Source organism: Chamaea fasciata, unplaced genomic scaffold (assembly GCF_029207755.1).
Source record: "Chamaea fasciata isolate MVZ Bird 193981 ecotype frontalis unplaced genomic scaffold, bChaFas1.0.hap1 SCAF_5, whole genome shotgun sequence".
Taxonomy (NCBI): Eukaryota; Metazoa; Chordata; class Aves; order Passeriformes; family Sylviidae; genus Chamaea; species Chamaea fasciata.
In genome coordinates this window covers 13,440,846-13,462,478 of record NW_027094090.1, presented here as the reverse complement: position 1 = coordinate 13,462,478, position 21,633 = coordinate 13,440,846, and the positions used below count along the sequence as shown (strand labels likewise).

Here is a 21,633-nt window from a genome sequence, read left to right as displayed (position 1 = left end):
AAAGGAAACCTTGCGAAGAAAAATCTGGTATTTGTCACTGTGCTTCTAAACAACTCTGTTGACACAGTGGGCTTTTTGAAGTTAATGGAAACTTGAGAGCTATGTGCTGCCTTGGAAAGGATTCTTAAAACTTAGCTGTACACTGTGTGAAGAAATATCTCGCTTTTTGATTGTCTTTGAGCCAGCAGCAAATGATCATTTCCTGTCCATGTTCATAATAAATGTACACCATAACCCTCCTATGTCATCACTCATCCAGTTTGACAAGTCCAAATTGATCTAATTGTCATCTGTGGAAACTCCCAATGTCTTTCCTGTGTGTTTTTATATCTTGTCTAACTCTTCTAAGCCATTTTTGAAGGGAGGGAAGCAGTGGCATGATGTGCTGTATTCCTTGCCTAACATTTATTTTGCCTTTGTGACTGCCACAGATCATTGTGATGACAATTTCACAGAACTGTTACAAGACCAGTGTTCCGTTACTGTATAATAGTAATTGAAAGACCATCATTTTATATATAAAGTGAAGATAGTTTTTTCTTCCATGTCTGTAACTTTACATTTCTCCACCTTGAATTTCATTTACTGTTTTATTACACTGGTCAGTGTTAGGTCTTTCTGTAATCTGTTGATTTTCATCTTTAGTACTCTAATTACATACCAAAAATCTCATTCTCTCACTAACCATCACCTTTTTACAATAATTTCTGGATATGCTGAATAGTTCAGGCACTAATACAGGCTCTTGCTGCGCGCCATTGCTGAATTCTTTCTTTGAGGACCATTTTTACCCTCTTTTCCTTGGCCTGTCAGTAGCCTTTGGTGAGGGTTGCAGCCCTCCATTCTGTCTCAACAGCAGGTAGCTTTCAGAAATGTGTGTACATGGCCTCATTTCACTTAGATTTTTAAGCAGACAATGTCAGTTGGATTTCCCTTGTTCAAGTCACTAGTTCAGTTGGAGGTGGGTTTTCTAAGCCCTTTGGGGCATCTGGACCATAAAGGTAATTTTTGTCACGACTGTAAACAAAGCAAAATTTTATTTGTGCATAAGTGTCTATGTGTACGCATTTCTGTATGTATTCACATATATTGCCTGACTTGTCCATTGCACCCCAAATGCAGTTGTAGCCTTAATTCTGTAATAACTACTAGGGAGTGGTTTATTGCCACTTCCTGAGTAGATGCAATTAGTGAAAGAATAGGATTCTTTTTTTCTTATGGCTTGCTGAAGAAGAAAATACAGAAGTTCTTCACATTAAAAAATGGCTTGAGCATAACTGATCTTTCCCTCATTTTCTTACCAGAATAATTTCCTTGCCCGTAAAGGTGAAGTGTTGCACTTGGCCTGAGGTAAAATCTCTTTTAACAGACTGGGAAAAAAAACCAAACCACTGAGGAAATTATAGAACAGTTAATGTGCAATGTGGGACATTCTCTTTACAGTTTTCTTCCCAAATCTGAGGGCAGTTGAATCAAGCACACGCTAAGCAGGCTGGTGTTGATAGGTTTTTTCTCCTTTCCATAAAGAAATACTAATGAGATTTGGGGTATCTCATCTGCTAGGATGTGGTGGAGCAATTCTGCTTGTGAGGCTTTGCCTGCTTCTCCTGTTGCATGTTTTGTATGGAAAAGGAATGCAAATGATTGAGAGGTGCAGAATTACCTGCAGACTGAGGGCTTCTGCTATTGGAAAACACAAGTTCCAGTCCACACTGATTTCTTCTTTCCTTATGATGTTTTTATTTTGCATAAAATAACAGTGGTTTAACCGAGTAAGAGGGGGAATTCGTCCTTATCTTTGACAAGTAAGATACTTGGCATCCAATCTGTGATTCAGGAAATGTGTTTATAAAAGACTGAAATAATTTCAACAGGATGGAGAGAAAACAACTCCATAACACCCTTCATGAGGCCTTATCCTTGTCAGAGACCTTTTATGAAGAGGGGAAGATTTGGGTTTAGACAGATTACAGAAAGGTGAGTGCTTTAATCAGGGTAGTAGTTATCTCCCTTTCACCAACTTTGTCTTGTTTGAAGACCTAGCACTAAATGGCTTTCTAATAAAAAATGTATTTAGAAATACTTACTATTCTGTCTGAATTTTAGATATGAATCCACTCTCTGAACCAAGCCGAAGTAGCTGATTGTAAAGTAGAAATAAAGGCAGTTACAGAATTGTCAGTGGATCATATGTTGATATTTGAGGGGGAAAAGCCATATTATATCAGCTGCTGTGTTTGCTGGACCAGTGATAACTACTGATGTGTTGGGATATAAAGTAATTTTGAGGACAGGCCGAGTGCTCAGGCAGCAGTTACCAGCACTGAGTTGGTTGACAAAGCCTGAAGGTTCCCTTACAATTCCATTACATCATTCATGTCCAGTTGGTCCAGTAGAGCTATGGGCTATACATACACTGAGTTAAATATTCCCTAATGTATGGCATGATAATACTACAGGTGTCCTTTAATACTTGCCCTGTTGAGGTCAGAGTCTTTTTCTTGCAGAAGTGGAACAGGTGGGTGGATGGGTAAAAACCAAACTGCATTGAAAAACTAAAAACCCTTTATATTGTCTCCCAAAAGCAGAAGGATGAGGTGCATAAGATTGTTACACACAATCCCAGTACCAGAGTTCACATGTTCTAGCTTGGAACTAGCTGGGAGTCATGGAAACTTCAACTCGTGTTTGTTAGACAGCCATGGGAAGAGCTGGAGTATTTTGGCCTTTCTTCTCTTCCATGCCCCAGATCCCTATTGCTCCATAAACATTATCTGGCAGACTGGAAATAAAGTAGCTCAAAATTAGACTGTCTTTGCATTTGAAAAGGAACAAGAATGAAAGGTCAATGGCAATCCTGCAGCAAGGAACACACTTGGAGTTTGGGGTTTTTTTGTTAGAACTAGGAAGAGGGTCAGGTCACCATATATGCATATCCAGTCCATGTTACATTCACAGCTTTCACTCTATAGTTTTTTGTCATAGAGAAACAAAACCACATAGACTGAACTACCATGTCTCACAGACATTAGTTGTTTTGAGATCACGATGATGCTTATTCAGCCATCCTCCAATTTAGGAGTTCTTAGAAACAGACAATTGAAAAGATTTTATCTTATGGTTTACATAGGTCAGATGAAGATACTTGCCTATGCATGCTCTGAGGTTGTTCCTCTTTGACACTTCATGCCAGTATTTATCCATGTGCTTTCCTGCCTTCTCATGGTCATTCTCTTAGCACTCAGAGTGAATAGCTGGAGGGAGGCATAAAGTGAATTTTAAAGCTGATTTTTTGTTTCTGCCCTGATTTGAGGATGCCCAGTCATCTTGAACTTGTGAGTGGCTTGTTCACACTCTGTGTGATGGAATGTCAAAGTACAAAGGTAGATTTTGGAAATGCAGGCAGGAAGAAGTGAATTGTCTTTCTTCTTCACATGTTCAGATCTGTGTGAGTGAAACCTGGCAAAGCTGACTTCAGCCTTTGCTTTGCTTTTATCTGCAGAGGGATCCAAGGTACTCAGTATCCCCTATGCTAGGACAGTTTGATTTCCAGTTGCTTATCATGTGATCCAGTTATATTAAGGAATTACAAAGTTGTTGCCAGCATCTGTACCAGAAGCACTCCATAAGATAACTCGTATTTAATTTGTGTTTTAACTCACAGGTTTGAAAGTGACAATTCTAGCAAGATAGTATGGCTGAGTTGAAACAAAGTTCAAATAAATGATACATAGAGCTTCAAGTACCATGCTTTTAAAAGAGAATTATAGAAACTCATTCCACTGAACAGTTAAATCCAGCTAGTTTAATGTAAGACTTTAACTGTTATTCATTGATGATTTGCTCCACAGTTGCATTTTATAAAAGAGAAATATTTTCAGGTTTTAAGCGTAGTTTAATGTCGTTTTAGAATTGCCTAATGTCTTGATTTTGTTGTTTTAGACTTTAATGTTTAATTTAGGGTTAGACTGACCTTTTTTTCTTCCCCAAAACATAAATACAACACAAAAAAGAAAATACAATGTAATTATTTTCTTTAGCACTTAAGAGTTAGAATGATCTGTTGGAAAACTCTGACTAATGGGAAGAGAGTATGGGAATGCCAGCTGACTCTCTGCAGTCAGAGTTGCATAATATCAGCTGTTAAACAGGTAAAACAGGTGGTGTTTTTACATGTGTATGATCTAACACAGCTGTCTCCTCTGCTGCAGCAGCCCATCATACCTCCACTTTGCAGCCTTTTCTTCTTTAGCTTTGGTAGATTGCAAACTGGGCCTCACTCAGATCTGTCCAGACAGGATTTTGAGGGGTCCACTGCTACTTCCACTTTTTGAAAAAGGATTACAACTTTCCTAGCTTCAATTAACATAATCATCTGAAACTTGTGGGTGTTTGTCTGAGAGTCAGCTAGCTGCAGATCTAACATGGGCATTTTATGTCTATGAAGGAAATTAATGCATAAAGTGTAGCTTAACTCAGCATTATAAAGCGTACTATGGAGTTACATGAGTTGCCAAGGTACCATTTTCTCCATGATCTTCTTGTGTTTTTCTTGTAAATTTTGTAGCAGTCGTTTTGGGTTCTTAGATTATTGCAAGATCTGCTTTAAATACTGAAGTTAATATTTATTTATGAAATGTAAGTTATGAGCTATTTCATCACAAGTAATGTTATGGAGCAGTTCAGACAACAAAGATCTGAAGATGCTCCTTCAAATACATCTTCTACCTCTTTTAAAACTAGATGGAATACAATATGGTGTCTTTTTTGATACACACGTCTGTAAAGCTGATAGAATTGATGTTTGTTTTACTGCCAGTAGAAAACATATTAAGTAAGTGTGGGGACTTCTGACACAGGAAGGGGTCAGACCCTTGCTTCATTCAAAGAGGAAGCTCCTTGCTCGTCAGTATTTGTGTTGCAAATTGTTCTGGGCGTTTAAAGGCTCTATTTCACCCTGTCTGACCCTTCTATTTTTTTTTTTCCTTTCCCTTTCAAGTAGGATTCTTTTTTTAGTGCAATTCACGTTAAGACATTTGCACTGGATGAAACAGCATCATTGTTGACCTAAGCTGCTTTTACTTGTTACACTTTGCCTTTCCCATTTTTTCTGATATGTTTCACTTTAAAGCTCAGCTTCAACTGAACCACACAGATCAGTCCCAATTGTGTTTTAAAATATTCCATTTAATGGTTAGTTTTGGGAATATCAGTTTATTCCTAAATAATTGAACCATCCAAGTGGAAGCAGAACCATGGTTACAGCACAGGCATGTTATGTTGTGCAGGTATAGCTGACTTCTTTGCGATCCCCTTGGTCAGCAGGATGTATACTGATTTATTTGGGAGAAATGGCTTGAGGATTCCAAGTCTGCAACATTTCTGCCAAGAACCTTTATGTAACTCCTCTAAAATTTGAGTGGATAAAGTGTGGTGAACATAACATTATCTAATTCTACTTTTTACGTGATAAGAAACTGCAGTAAGATGTATTAAGTGTCTCGTTCAGATCACCTGAAGATATTAGTGGAAATTTTGAAACATTGTCTATTGTTATTTAAAAAAACAATATTTTTTAATATTGTTCTGTTTCAAAGAACTTAAGTTCTACTTTTTAAACTAAGAACACAAAGTTTCTTTACATCATCTAGTAATATTCATGGGAAGTGTTGCTGGGTAAATCTGTAATAATAAATAACTTGTTTGAATTGAAGAATGACAGTTATGGTAACTATTGTATAGGAAGCTGCACTGTGGCCTAAAATGTTTCATTTTTGTGTAAAAAGGAAGAATGATGAAAGTTTGAGAATCAGTATTATTACAAAATATAAGATTTTACCATGTGGGCTTTGCATATATTATCATGTGTAATGGACATGGAGATCTGAGCTTAATTTTCTTTAGGTGAATACAGCAGAGACTGACATTTAGCAATTTTTTTAAATTTTATTTTAAAAATACTACAGGAGGAAAGGCTGAGCAGCTTTATTTGTCTTACTGCCCCGTTTATTTCCCTGCAATACAAGAGTATCTGCTTCACATTCCCTGCAAGCGTTCCCTGGTATGCAGTGCCTCCCCCACACTGTGGGACTGAGCTGGCCGAGCAGCGCCTCTCCCCATTAGTCATCACTGCCATCTCTGGTGCTGTGTGCAGGAAAGTATTTCTTTAAAGCAGTTGCTCCTAGTTCATTTTTTTTCAAAGATTATTTCATAATGCATCATTGCAGTAGTATCTTCTTTTAAGTATGGACCAAATCTTGGTCACTAAGCACAAGCATTTTTATGTGGAATGAAAAGATACACTGCAAATAAATCACCACTTATTTCCTTTAATCTGGTTTCCAAATTGTTTGACTTCTGCCATTCAAACGCAGCTTCCATTCATGTGTTCGGGAGGCTTTTGAAAGCTTATGAATGGTAATTTTCCCAGTTTTTCTGGAACTTTAGTTCCAGTAATGTCTGCAGCTGGCTGCCTAATAAAAATTACTTGCATTCCTAGAAACACTGGATTGTGCTGATGGCAAAATGACTTAACTGTTTTAAAATGTAACCCATGCTATTACATTAAAATAGGTTTTGGCTTAGGTGATATTAATCTAAAATAAATGGTTACCTGCAGTGATGTTTAGTAGTGGTTTGATTAATGTGGATTAGCCATTTACAGAAAAGTTCTCATCTTGTAGCAGTTTGCTTTTGTAACATTGATTGTAATCCATCCATTCTTACATTATCAAAAGACTTCCTCATGTCTCTTGCTTTTGTTATTTTTCTTTTCCTGATGTGTGGAATATTCATATATTGTTGTAAAAAATGCAATAATCACTTTGTGCTGCATATGAACATTGCTAACAGTTTTACACAGTCTTGCACCCTGGTTTTTTCTTTTGATGGACAATGTATGTTTTATTTATTCCATGTTGTCAATTTTGATATAGTGAAACTTTGTTTTAATGTAGAATTTAATTTTAATGTAGTGAGATTACTTTTCTTAATTCTTTTCTTTTAAAAATTATTTTAACTAAAAAAAGTGGTTTAAGTAGCTAAGAGAGAAAATAAATAATATAACAGTTGTATTTCTAGTTCATATTTTCTTTGAAAATTTCAGGGTAAATGAAATATGCAAAATGCTTTTATTTTAAAGTTTAGGATATAGAGAATTTTCATTGTCAGGATTAGATTTTTTTTAATGAACTGTATTATTCTCTCAAGGAAAGTACTAATATTATAATAGTGTTCAGTCTTAAGTAATGGAGAACCATTATGACAAATTCCTCATACACTCTCTATTAATTCTCTAATAGTCTTTTCTTAGATATGCAGAAGTCACTGATGAAGTAAGTCTGCAGTGTCCAGTAGGCTCAGCCAGGTCTAAGTTTTTCTGGTGGTTTTGTTCTTGAAAATGAGGTGTGCTTTTTCTTGATGATACACAAAGGTAGTGAGTCAAGTTTCTTGTGTTTTTTTATCCAGTTCTTTACAGACCCCTAATCACACTTGTCAAAGTATTAGAGTTAGTTACTCATTCTTACTCTATTCGTTGTGTCCTCCCTGCTGCCATAACTGAAGGCAGATAGGTTAACTAGGACCAGTCAGTGTGGTACGAGTATCACGCCATTGATTCCAGACTACCACACTTGCCATTGTTTCCCAGAATAAGACTGTTTGAAATAGGTCAGTGGTTAAGGTTGTTTTGTGAGAATAAACTCTTAAGCCTTGATTGGTAGGAAGAGAAGATGGGTTGGAGACTCAGCTGTGAGAGCAGCCACAGGTCACAAGGTGCAGCAAATGCTCTTTTACAGCGAGGACTGATAACCAAGTGGCAACCATGGTCCTTGTAAAATAAGCAAGAACCTGTTTTCAACAGCCGAAAAACCTCCAGTAGCTTTAGAATGTGATCACCTCTCTGGAATGTTTTCTCTGTAGGTGACATTAGTGCCCTTTCTACACCTCTGTTGACTATCAGTGTGGCAGGGTGTCCCAAATGGATCTGAAGGCACGTTGCTGCCGAGGGCAGAGCACGCTCTACACACTTCACTCTTCCTGCCCAGTCCAGGGATCCTCTTCCTTCCCCTGCTGCTCATCTCACCCTGTTGTGACACTATTCAACTTATTATCAAATAATAGGCAAAAGCTATTCACTTTGATTTATTTGTGGTTTAGCAACTTTCCCTCCTTTCTTTGGTTAGTCTTCTGCTGGTTTAGCAAGCTAAGCTCACCTGTCAGGGCAGCAGGTGAATGCCAGAGATGGTGCAAGGCAAAAGCAGGGAGAACACATGGTTCAGAGTGGCACTTGGACAGGGAACAGCAGCCACAATTAATTATTAATTCAGATCTGCCTGTCTTCTCTAAACTACTATCTTAAAAGCTTATCTTTTGGAAAGGACACCTGACCTTGAAGATGAAAGATTTACCATTTGAATTTATCTTAAAGTGGTTTTTTTCTGGGCTGTGTCTGTTCAGATTTGAGGGGGGGGGGGGGGGCGGCTTTAAAGTTGATATCTACAGACTGTTGACGTAACTAGATTGATACATTGCCAACCATATCCTTGGCTGCATCAAAAGCAGCATGGGCAGCAGGTTGAGGAAGGTGATTCTTCCCCAGGAGACCCCACCTGGAGTACTGCATCCAGATCTGAGGCTCTCAATGTAATAAGGACATGAACCTTTGGGGCAAATCCAGAGGAGGGCCACAAAGAATGATCAGAAGACTGAGGCACCTCAGCTGTGTAGACAGACTGAGAAAGCTGAGGTTGTTCAGCTTGGAGAACAGAAGGTTCTGGCAACACCTTGGAACACCTTACAGTACCAAGGGGGGCTACAGGAAAGCTGGAGGAGGACTTTTTACAAGATCATGTAATGACAGAACAGGGGGGAATGCTTCAAACTGAAAGAAGGCTGGTCAAGATGAGCTATTAGAAGAAATTCTATATGGTGAGAATGGTGAAACACTACACTGTCACAGGTTGTCCAGAGAAGCTGCGGCTGCCCCAACCCTGGAAGTGTTCAAGGTCTAGTTGGGTGGGGCTTTGAGCAACCTGGTCTAGGGGAAGGTGGCACTGCCCTTGCCCTTGGCAAATTAGCTGGAACTGGATGACTTTTAAGGTCCTTCCAACCCAAACCATTCTGTGATTCTATGATCTGAGAATTGGTGGCAGCATGCTTTTTTTGCCTTTTTTTTCCCTTCTTTTTTTTTTTTTTTCCAAAAGTACTCTTCTTTAATGGGAATTCACAGTCCTAAAGAGTGATGTGGTGAAGAGTAGGTTTTAACGTGTGAAGTAAGCCTGTTAAAGTTACCAAAAGACATAGAAAGTCTAGAAGACAACTCTAAAACGCTACTGACTGATTAGGATTAAAGTAAAAATTGTAAATTACAGAAAATGAGATTTAAGTAGGGGAAAAGTGGTGAGGACTGCTGGACTCCATGTCCTGAATATTGCCTTCTGCAGCACCAAATTCAGGAGAGATGACAGATTGAATACAAGTTTCTGCAAAAACTTTGTGAACTTTACACATTGCTTATGGATTGCTTTCCTTGTACATTATCTGAGCAAGTGTATTTAATTAGACTGCACAGATGTTACAGTTTTTCCATGGCTGGGGGTCAGAACAAAAGAAGTAAGAAATTTTTTTTGTTTAAAACTTCTAAAAAAATATTTGTTCAATTTTAGAAGTATTATTTTACAGTATCTATTATATGGAAAAAAGAATTCTCGAAGTCTGAGGTGATGCATGTAGTCATAGAGCAAATGACAGGCGAAAGCTGTAGTGTTTGATACAGGAATCAAAAATGTAGCAATAAAACCTGTATTTCTTCAATGCATGGAGATGACTTTAAAATGTATTTTCTATGTGTCCTTCTGTGTGTTCAGATAAATCCACTCTGGACTATTTTTGAGGTACATGTCAGCAAGCAATTAAATACTGGTTTGACGGTTTCAATCAACTTCTATGCAACTTGCAGCACATTTTTGCAGTACTGTCAAAACATGCATACCCACAGGACGTGAAAATTATGCGAATTTAATTTAAATCTAAATCACTGATTTTAATGTGAGACTAATTGAAATAAGCCCTTTATTATCAGTTGAATTAAGTCAGTAAGAGATACCAACTAGTACCTGTGATTGTGGAATTTCGCAGCTAAGAAATATAATGTTGGGGTGCTTGTGAAGGTGTGTGCAGCATTGCACACATCAAGCAACAAATTTGTTCTTGTTTGCTATAGGTAGTTAAAGGATACATTTGAGGTATATAGGACAAAAGTAATTAACTTCAGAAACCACTTCAAGGTGCAGCAGCATTGCTCCTATAAGAAATACTATTTTTGTGTATTTTACTTGTGAATTCATTAACTCTTTGTGTATGATTTAGCAGTATTAAATTAGTAAATATTATCAGTAAATTATATCAGTAAATATTATTTTAAAATGCTCAAACTTTTAGAGACATAGAGCAGTGAAAAAAGGTGTGTGACAGAAGTACTGAAAGATGTGTTGTCTCCATGAGCACACTTGAAGAATTCAGGTTTAAGTGTAGGAAGAGGGATGTATGTTCCTTGTTGGGTTAGTTTCATTGGTTATCCTAGAAGTACCTGAGCCACCTGCAGTGGTACTGCTGTACCCATGGCACTGGTGAGGTGCCCAAGTTTTGAAGTAACTATAAGCAATTGAGAACAAAGACTGGGTTTTACGTGATTGTACAATATGAACTCTAGCTATTTTGGAAAGACAGTGCGTTCAATTCTTGGTACTTCAACTTGCCTAGATAGTTTAGGTTTGAAGGTTTACAGCAGGAAAGCTGTGTCCAACTCAAAATTGAAACAGAACTTGTTCTTAATTTTGTTGTTATGAGAGTTCATCTTTAATAAGACAAACTGGTCTTTAGGAGCCCCTAGAGAGTCTGACCCAGAAACAAGAAATCCTGTGCTAGACATTAAATAAACACTTCCTGACAAGATGATATTTTCCTAAGAAAGCAGAGGGTAGGTTGTCTTTTGGAAGCTGATTTTAAAATGTGATTTGCATACATTTTGGCACCAATATGGACAACACCTTCTTGGCCCGGATAGAGAATGAAAAGGGAGAGAACCCTGTTTGTCATAAATCTCTGTGTGAGTAGGTTGGAGCAAACTTCCCACAAAGACTGACTGAAATCAAGTGAAAGGGAGTAGAGTAGCTGCTCCCTGCCTCAAATATGGACAAATTCTGATACATGGAGAGGATAAGCAGAAAAAAAAAAAAGGCACTGTCTCAGGATATGGATATATCTCAGTCCTTCTAGGATTTCCCAAAAATAACAGTCTAAATTGTAGATTTAGGAGTGGATTGTGCAGGACTAAAGCACTCCTCAAGTAAACCAGTGTTCCTCATTTTTCCAAGAGATTAAACAAGAATTCAGAATCCCATGGGGTTTCTGGAGGAACTGCTGTGGAAAGTTGGGATTTCTGAGGCATTAGTCTCATCTGTAAGGTATTGTAAGCATAACTGAGTGTCTGTCAAGCACCTCTTGTTAGTCGGAGTTTTGTACTCTTCCTCAGTACAACAGTTTGATTTGTTTATGAAGGTCTGTAATGCTTTAAGAGTAAAAGGATTGTCTTACAGGCCACAAACACAGCTGTGTGGAGTATGGTTCTGAAAATGGATCAGATGCTTGATTTGTTGGAGGAGTTGTGTCAGGATAATTGGAATTCGTAGAAATCTGGGTCCCCTGTCTTCTTTTCTGCTAGATGTGGTTTAGATAAGATGTCTGCAGAAGTAATCAGCTAGAGGTTCAGAGATTTTTCTGAAATAATCTCCACATGCAAAATCAGTACAATTTTGGCTTTCTCAAGCACTCTGACTTGCATTTTCCTAACAGCCCTCTTCTGTCCTTTGGTGCTGAAATATCCATGGTACTGAAACATAAGTGGAACATGATTTGGGGTTCAGAGTGAGATTAACGTACAAACTCAGAAAAACCCAAAACATTTCATACAGCTGCCATTCAAATATGCATGCTGGTGTTTTATTGGGTTAAAGTTTTTTGCCTGAAGTCTCTTCTGGTTTTGCTGGTGCTGAATTGCCGAAGCTGTAGCCTTGTTTCTAGGTGGGAAAAAAATCCTGCATGTTGACCTACCTAGCAGTACAAGGAAACAAAATTAATTTTAGCACTATTTTAGGCCCGCGCAGCTTTAGCAAGAAACATGTACACTCCCAACAGATTGGACTCTTCTTTCTGCATTTTAAAGTTTTAGTCCCAATACGCATTCCAGACTAGGCGGTCTCCATGTGCTGGGTACTAAGAAACGTTCCTGGGTTCAAGTAGCTTAAATGTGCAAGCTGTCTGATAATGCCAGTGTCCATCAGGAAAGTGCTTAATATTTAAATTTCAGGCCTCATGTTGAAAATTCTATGAGAGTATTTTGATGCACAGCATAAAAGAGTCACCATAAAGTGCTACTGGCATATCATTTTTTTTTTTCTTCAATAGACGCAAACCCAATTTTGTCAGTCCAAAACTAACTACAGAGATTAGATGTTTTCTTTTCAAGATAGGCTTAAAAACACCCTGATATCCTAACTTCATGCTTACGTCAGGAAGTGAATGTCTGTAGCTAGGCTTTGGTAAGTAGGCAGTGTTATTAATGGTTTTATATGTAGTATTACTATAACCAGAAACACATTTATAGCCTGAAAACAGGTTACTAAAGAATCATTCTTAGCTACTCCTTATTTCTTAGGCACTTAATTAAAGCTTGCAAGATGAGCAAAGAAAGTGATCCCTCACCATTCAAGACCTGTGATATGACCTTTGTTACGTGCTGACGTGAGGCAGCAATCACCACTCACTTTGCAGTAGCCTTGCAGCCCAGTGGATCCCACAGGATTATGTGTTACAACATGCTTTGACAGCTGCTCCATAGGCATGGATCTGATGTACAAATAGGTATTAGCAGTGTGTAATATCTTCGCCTTAAATTGATGGCAGTATACAACATAACCAGTAGTTCCTTTGAACCTTCTATTTCTCAGCTTAGCTGGAGCTTTTTATGAGCATACATTTTTGCTGGCTTTTTTTTTTCCCAGTCAGTTTTAAACATTTTACCTATTTGTCTTGTTAGTTATTTTCATGTTGATATTACTTGCCTGTTATTCTGTACTTATTATTTTTTCTTCTGCTCATTTATACTTTCATATTTTATTGTGTCTCCTTATTCCTTGGCTTCAGTGATTGCCTCTTCTGTGAGGCATCTACACCTGCAGTGAATGATTTCCTAAACAGGAATCCCAGAAGCATTCAGGGCTATTTTGTGTAGGTAGGCTTATGCCTCAAAAATAGAGTTTTATTTTTTACTACAAGTGCCATGTTCAAATTAAATTAAAAACAAAGCAACCAAACAAAGCCACAAACCAACTGGTTATGCACCTTCAAAGATCTGTTGATTAAATTTCTGGGGTCTGTTTTTGGGTTCAGTGGGCTAGGATGTTTTGAGTCCAGTTCTCTCTTCTGTCCAATTGAAATCACTGCCAGAAGGATCCACACTGCCCACCGAAGACCTTATTTACTGTAAGTAATCTTTGAGACTTCTGGTTCTGTTTTCCCACTTGCCATCTTCTTCCAAGGCCTCAGGCAGAAGATTCTGTGATTAAGATGAAATTTGAATAAATTGGGGCCATTCCTGCTCCTGCCCCACTGGGATCCCTGCATAGTCTGGAGGCTGTGCAGCCAGGGAATGCAGCACTCCAGAGAACATCTTCCAGTTTAATTTCCTGGGGAGCACCACTCCCTGTGTGTGTTCAAATATATGGAATTTAATCCTGAAACATTGTAAAATACCTTGCGGTGTGAGCTTGCATTTGTTGGTGTGTTTTGTATTGGACACAGCTGTGAAAATAAATTTGCATTTAAACTGAGGTCCTATGCTGGCCTGCAGCAAATTACTGGGTTTGACTGGGTTTAGTGGACAAGCTAACAACTGCAAGAGGAGTTGCATGTATGTGACAAGAGCTGACTGGCTGCCCATTTAAATATAGTTGAAACAAATTACTTGGAATGGTATCATGTAAACATTAAACATAGTGCCATTTGAAATCTTGAGAATTATGCCAAAGGAAGTATTTCTGGTTAATGGGGAACCCACCATTTCCAGCAGCAGTCAGCTGGCTGAGGTTTTGGCACAGGGATGCTTTAACACGCAGAGCTGTCCCAAAGCAAAGCTCAGCTTGTTGACTGAACTTTTTATTTTGGGTGGTGACGCCATAGCTCTGATATCTGCATACTTGTGAGTATGGAGTACTAGCAGGAAGAAAAATAGGTGATTAAGACCTTTGTGTTTATGCAGCAGCTGACTTTAACAGGATCTTAATGCTTGGTCTGCTGGTACTTCACTATCTAAAAATCAAAGATAATCAGATCCTCAGAAGTTTAATTTTTTATTACCAATTGTCATACATTATTATGTGGAGCTCCGAACTTTGAATTCGGAGTTAACATGGAGAGTGTGCATATCCTTGCCGACGGTGGCTGAAGCTGTGGCACTGTTGGTCGAAGAACTGACTTTCCCTAAGCCTTCCGAAACTAAATTAGAAGTTTGACTTGTTTTCAGGAGAAAAATCGTGTGATAAGTGAAGCGAGTTTTGCATTTAACTCTGCTGCTCCTGACTTTTCGCTGTCGGGGCTTTCCCTGCTCGTCGCCTGAATGGGGACGGTTCGGAGCAGAAAGACGGATGTCGGGAGCGGGCGGCGGGTCCGGGAGGGGGAGCTCCGGGCCCGCTGCTCCCCCCTCCCGGCTCTCTGCTCGCCTCCTCCCGGCCCTCCGCTCCCGGCAGCCTCCCGGCCGCTGACGGCGCCTGCGGCCCGGCGGCCCCGCCGAAGGACGGCCCGGAGCCCCGCAGGCGAAGCTGTCAGCGCGCCAGGGGAAGGTGCTGCTGGTGGGTTTTGCAGCGGGGGGCTGAATGTGAGTGAGGGTCTCTGCAGATGCTGCCTTGCTTTGTTGCTGCTGTGGTTGAGCGGCGTGAGAAACCTGGTGCAGGAGCCGCACGAGGTTGTAGGACGCAGCTGTTGCTGGAGATAAACGTCCACAGCCTTACATACCTGCGCGGTGCGGAGGGAGGTGACACGTGTTTAAGGGCTGTCGGCAACATCTGCGGTCTCCGAAGTAGCTGTGGCATTGCAGGGTGCAAGGATGCCGTCCAACTCCCGCCCCGCTCCGGGAGGGTGCTCCTGGGCTGAGCCTGCTGCAGGAAGCCTGAGCGCAGCCCCGGCCTGCCTGCCTGGGTGTTGCAATGCCTCTTGTGGACCGAAGACCTTTTAAAACTGGCCTAATGGTTCACAGTAATGTAAGTGAGCAGATCAGGTACAGAGAAATGCAGGAGGGGAGAGAATAGCAGTTCATTTCTTAAGCAAAGAAGGACAAAATAGATTTAATTATGAGTATTTTAGACTCAGAACAGGAAGTGCCAATACTGAAACTTCATGCATAACTAGAACTTTGACCCTTGGTTATCTGTACTGTGATTATTTTTCCTTTTTTTTTCCCAACTATATCAGCATGCTGTTGTGCAGATATGATAGTTCATGTTGCTTACAGTCTTAGAATCTAATATAGTCTGTGATTTTTATTTTTATCTGCACAAATCTACACAAATTTTTAGCAAAGATTTTTAGCTTGAGAGCAGACACTAAGCTCCATTTGCTGCAGCCTCAGAAAGGTTAAAGAAAAATGGATGCAGGTAACTAGAAACTTAGCAAGACCCATATTTTCAAGAAGTCACCTTGATTTCTCCCTTAAGCATGTGTTTGTATGTTCTGTGGGATTTTTTGCCATTTTTGGGGTGTATTTCACATGTGGCAATGTGGTTAAAAAATAACGCAAACTATGATTACATTGGTAATGTGTAGTGTTTTAGAAATACAGAGTTCATTGAGGGTTTTTTAAAAAATGTGATTAATAACATGACATTGGTACCGAAGTAGTTTAAACAAAACATGCCAGTAGGAAACTGCTGACTCTTGAATTGGCAGCTGTCGACTTTTTTATGCTCTGTTTTATATGTATTCCATAGAGCTTTTTAAATAAAGAGCAAGGCAGTTGCTGAGTGTTTGCTTTTGGAAGCCTCAATATGGCTCTAGATGTCGAAGCTCAATTTAAATTATTTCATTTTAAAAAATTAAATTTCATTTAAAACTTTCACGATATTGAATTATTCTTTAAATATATCTGATTTCTCTCAGTGTGCAGTTCTTGGAAAGAGAGGGATTACCTGCAAGCTTTAAGGGCTAAATAGTATCAGGTTTAATGTCGGCATTACTGCTGTACCTCCGCTATGCTGTGGTATGAATTACAGCTGGATTACTTGCTGTGTGCATGGATTACATTCTCCCTTTATTTGCTCTAATGAACTTAAAAGGAGAAAAACATAATGTTCTATATCTGTTACAGTCTTCTAAATGGTTAAAGATCTAAATGACACTAGAAAACTTCATTAGGCTTTTCAGGGGAAAAAATAAAACCTGCTTGTTTACTTGAAACCAGTGTTATCTGATAGAGGTGTCTTGTCTCAGTCTGTGAAATAAGCTGTTAAATGAGCTCTGATTTCTGTAAAGTGAGAAATGTCCTGAGGTATCTAACCAGTGTTGCTTTATATTTAATTAAAATACAAAACCAGCATAGAGTGATTTGTTTAAAACTCACTATGTACCAGATTTTGACAGGTAATTATAAAGAGGAAGACAGAAGTCGTGTAAAAGTAATCCATGTAACTCTGGTGTTTAATAATTTTACAGTTAGCCAGGAAGGGGTGGGAGAGCATGTAATAATTGTAACTCCTAAATTGGCATAAAATTACTAAGGAGAGGTCTCTTATACAGGACGAATGAAGATTGCTTGTGAAACAGGGCTCAGCAGGCCTTTTTCAGTATATTTCATCTATGAGGTTACATCTGGAGACAACAATACACACTGTACTTGCAGAGCGAGAGCAGCCTATTCCAGGAAGCAAATGCTAGAAGACTCAAGGTTGTGTTATGCAGTGTGGCTGGTCTCCATTGATACACTGTAAGTCAGCCATGGATTAATACCAGATTGAAGCCAAAGGTGTGCCAGGAATATTTTGATAGGGAAGAAGAGCAGAAAAAGAAATTGCATCTCTTTTTGATTCGTAGTATGACTGCAGCTGTAACAGCGATGCCTAATGCCAGCTGCCACACTTTGCTCTGGGGCCTTCAGGACATAAAAGTTCACTGTCCTTTTTGTAAGTGCCACCTCTGATGTTCTCTGAAAGTGTTTCATAGTCTGTTGCTAATCAAGTTCTTGGCTAGAATTGATACCTTGGAGTGGGAGGAGCAGTAAAGGAGCAAAAAGTTTGTGTAAATGTGGTTTGCATGTATGTGCTAGACAGATGTGCAACCGATTAGCTGGAAGTTACAGGCTGAAATTTACTGTGGCAGTAGCACCCGATTCTTTGGTATCTTTCCTATACTTTGAGCAGGGTAGTGAGTTTTTTCAGTGAGTGAGTTAGTGCAGTGGTTTTGTTTTTATGATCTTCCCTAGTTTGATGAGGCTAAGAGGCAGAGGGGAGCATTGACCTAATCTTGTTACAGTAAACAAGAGGTAAAGACTTCTAAATCTTCTGTTGATGTGATTGTTGAATGTTTAACAGTCTTTTGTTCCCAGCTGTTTACAGTAATTGAGTCTTTTCCCTTCTAGTACTTGTGCTGCTGTCCTCATTAGTGTTTATTCCAAGATAAATACCATACGAGACTTGCAAATGCTGTACAGCAGAAGGTCTTTTCTCTGGTTCTGTTTGCTGAATATTACCCCTTCCAAAATATGTTAGTCCCTAATACTGAGAATAGACTTCATGTCCTTAGGTAAAACCGGAAAGACAGACAGCAGACCTTTTGTAACTGCCACTGCTATCGCGTTTTAGGCAATAGACATTTAGGGATCTGAAATGTAAGGAGAAATAAGAACAAATAAGACTGCCAGAGCTCTCTTACAAGTAATATAAGCACATAGTGAATGTGCTTTCAAACTTTTTTCCTTGAATTACTTTTTTTTCAGATGTTAAGCAACTTGGGAAGTCAAGGAATTTGGCACTAGGGAAGAGGAAAGGAAGGGGAGTAATCAGGTTATAGATTTAGTGTAAGAGCTTCCTTTCCCAACAATTTAGGACCTGCAGGTTCCCTCAAATGCAACAATGATCTTCTGATGGGATGGATAACCCTCTTCCTCTATCTCATCCTGTACTCAGTGATCCTCTGTTTCTAGCTATCACTTGAAACTACTTGAGCAGTTCAGTGCAAATAAACCTTTTTCTCTCAGTATTTAGATACAGTAGGCAAATCCCAGGGATGATAGTTCAGGCATGGTTAGTTTTGGTTCACTTGTTAGCCATTGCTGGTTAAATCTGCTGTACTGTCTAGCAAACAATTGGCAGACTCAGCAAAAAGCTTTAGAAAAGACTTGCTCTGTGATCCATTTGCCAAATACAGAGTTTAGTTCCTCCTCTGTAATCAAGCTGGAGTCAGTTGATTATAGCTGAGATTTATCATGCCAGTATCCTACTTGTTGTCCTTTTCCTGTCTCTTTGGTCGAGTGACTCCCATTGCTGGAAAAAAAATAAATTGAATCTCAAATTCCTCCAATTTAGAAGTATCTCTTGTTATCTCTAAACAGTAGGATTTCTTTCAACTATAGAACATGAATTTGATGAGAAGGGACAACTTCCAGAAGATCGTAGTCTCTTCTGGAGTTTGCTGTCTCCTGACAGATGGAGAAAGGTTTCAGTCCTTGAACAAGAACACAGATAGTCTGATTCAGAGGAAGCAATTGGTAGGTAAGAAATATCATGTTGGATTTTTTCCATTTCCTTCCCTTTTTTTAATCTACCTTTTTATTTCACTGTCAGTTACACTTTTGACATTGTGGCCAGGGAAACAGCTTCAAGCTGGGTTGATATTGCTGTGGCTCTGTTTTTCTTGAAGTTAGAAAAGTCCTTGTTTTAATTTTTCCCTCATTTAGAATACCTGGTTTAAATGACCTAACTTTCAGTTGTGATCTCAAGTGATCTCACGGCTCAGTCCCTCTGCACAGCGGCCACCCCCGCTGTATGTGAGGTGCCTGCTTGTTTGCCATGCTGGCTGGTGCCTGGCTCCTGCCTTGTCACAAGTATCTGGTGCTTGTCTGCACCCAGCTCCCTGGCGGAGGCCGCAGCCCTGACACAGAACGCAGGAATGCACGCAGCCAGCTCGGGCTTGACACTGTGCCTGAGTTAAGAGAATTTCTTGGGACCCAGACCATGGGGGTAACCCTGCCAGGCAGAGGCTTTGTCTGAAGTCTTTGCTGTTTTCCCCCAGTGGTTTTGCCTTAGGAAATGCTATACAGAAACAACCAAAGCGACTCACTTTATACTGAAGAAGGGACTTCAGTCTCATGCTAAAAAGAACATGCTGTGTAATTTTTGAACCCACAAGGTCCCTAGAAGTGTAGGGACATTTACACCAAGCTGCAGCTCTGCTAATGAGCCCAGCTGGAGCTGATTTGTTTTTGCATCTCTGGTACAGGGAATCTACCATGGATAATTGTGTGTTGACTCTATAAATAACCCACTTTGAAATCCTTGTCTTAAAATTGTTTTCTCTTCCTCCTGTTAGCTTCCAAGCTTACTCTCTATAGTCATTTCTTGGCTGACCAAGGGTTACTCTCATCTCTTGGCAAACATATGTCCTATTCATGTCTTCCCACCTGAAGTGAAATATTACACCAAGCATGGGGGAAACTAGATTCTAGAGCTATAAAAAGCCAACTAAGTCCTAGTAGGAAATAATCATCCTAATGTTTTACATATGCTCCAATTGACTCTTGTGGTTTAAACCAAAAATGACTGATACACATGAAACATTTGATACCTTGGAAAGATCCTTAGTGCATGCTTCTTCTCAGAGACTGTTACGTATTATAACAGTTAAATGTCTTCAGGTTAAACTGGTTCATTGGTATGGACTTGGTTCAACTTGGACTTCTAATTATCTTGGTTTGTTTGCTTACTGTCCATGTTAAAACTCAGAAGAATTGTTCTGAATTGAGCTATGCCTTGCTTTAATGAGATTGTTTTTCTATTAGCTTATAGAAGTAATTATAGAAAGTAATTAGAATGCCTCAAAGGAAAAATAACCTGTGTCTTCAGCTGGTGAGCACCTGCACACCTTTTTTTTTTTTTATCTTTTTTTTTTTTTTTTACCAGAAGTTTTTCTAAAATATGGTACGTGTGTGCTTCTGAGAAGATCCATGGAAAGTTGGAACCACCTACACTGGATGACGAGTTGTTCAGGGCATTAGAAGTGGGAGAAGGGAAAACAGAATTGCACAGCTGTGCTGTCACAGCAGTTCATGCACCTTGGTAGATAGTTGTACTGGAAATCAGCTGTCTCTTCCCTGTGTCATTCCTGCCCCATTATTCTGTAACAGAGGCAACATAGGTGGGTGAATAAACTTGGAATGCTTTAAATAATGCTTTAAATTAAGATCTGCCCTCTAACGACTATGTGGCCTTGGAAAATGCCTTTCTTCACACAGCATCTGAAACACTGACCATGCTTCAACAAACTTTGGCTTGGAAAAAACTGGGCAGATACCTATCTGAGAAAAAAATATTTTTTTTTATATATATATATATATATATGTGTGTGTGTGTATAGGTATAGCAGACATTTAATATTGTAGACATGAAAAACTCTCATTACAAGCAATGATGGGAAATTTATTAAATTATGAATGGAGAAATAGTTATCCAAAAGAAATAATTTGTAGTATGAGAAGTTAATTGCAGTGATGAGTGGTCAAGAGGTGCATGAAGAGACAGAATATGAGACTGATTTGCATTTATTTCTTTCATGTGCACTTAGGTCTGAGTTTCTTTAGTTTGCACAGTTAGAAGTCATAAATGATGCAAGTTAAAGTGAGAACAAACTTTAAAATTAAGAAGCTGTATGTAAATATAGAACTAAAGAGTTTTTTACAGGGAGAGGGAGAGATTAAAAATGCCCTACAGACACACTTTTGTATCTGGGTATGTTTTTCAATGTTGTCTCTTGACTTTTTTTCTGTAGAAGGTTAAGAGTTTGGTTTCTTGTTTGTAAGAGCTGTTGTATGTAACAAGGGAAACATGAACAAGTGACCTCTTCGGGAGCTGATTTGCACATTCACTTTGAAGGCTGTCTATTAAGGGGTTATGACTTGTGGTAATTCATGCAACTTTCTAAATAATAGATTTTCTTACCTCTGGCAAATAACCTGCTTGAAAGATGAGTGAACTGATATATCTAAAATGTCTGGAATGAGGAAATACTCTGAACTGACAGTTATGCTGCTTTTGTAGTACGTTTTGATAAAGCAATTTGAAACTTAAATATAGGCTTATTCAATCTTCAAAACAAAACAGTGTCCCTAGCTGGGCAGATCTGTGTGGCTACCTGGATTTTGAAATGGTGTCAGAATATTCCAAGGAAATTAATTTAATGCCTGAGAATACCCATGAGGAGTGGCAAACACAGAAAAGCGAGTTTAAAAAAATCATATATAGATTTTAGCTTGGATTTCCTAAAATATTATCATTTTGTAATAATACTACTAGTAATGAAAACAATAATAGCAAT

The 21,633-nt window shown here is 39.0% G+C and overlaps 1 protein-coding gene across 6 annotated transcripts in view; it reads left to right on the top strand.

Moving 5' to 3' along the window:
* Positions 1–21,633, top strand: part of ATXN7L1 (ataxin 7 like 1) — a 110,610-nt gene that overhangs the window by 47,485 nt on the left and 41,492 nt on the right. Inside the window, exon 1 of one of the 6 annotated variants that reach the window (XM_066182863.1) lies at positions 14,861–14,906. The exons of 4 other annotated variants lie outside the window; for them this stretch is intronic. The gene's annotated coding sequence lies outside the window, so the exon portion shown is untranslated. Of the gene's footprint in view, positions 1–14,860; positions 14,933–21,633 lie in introns of those variants that run through there. One more of the 6 variants, XM_066182862.1, reaches the window with a different exon arrangement.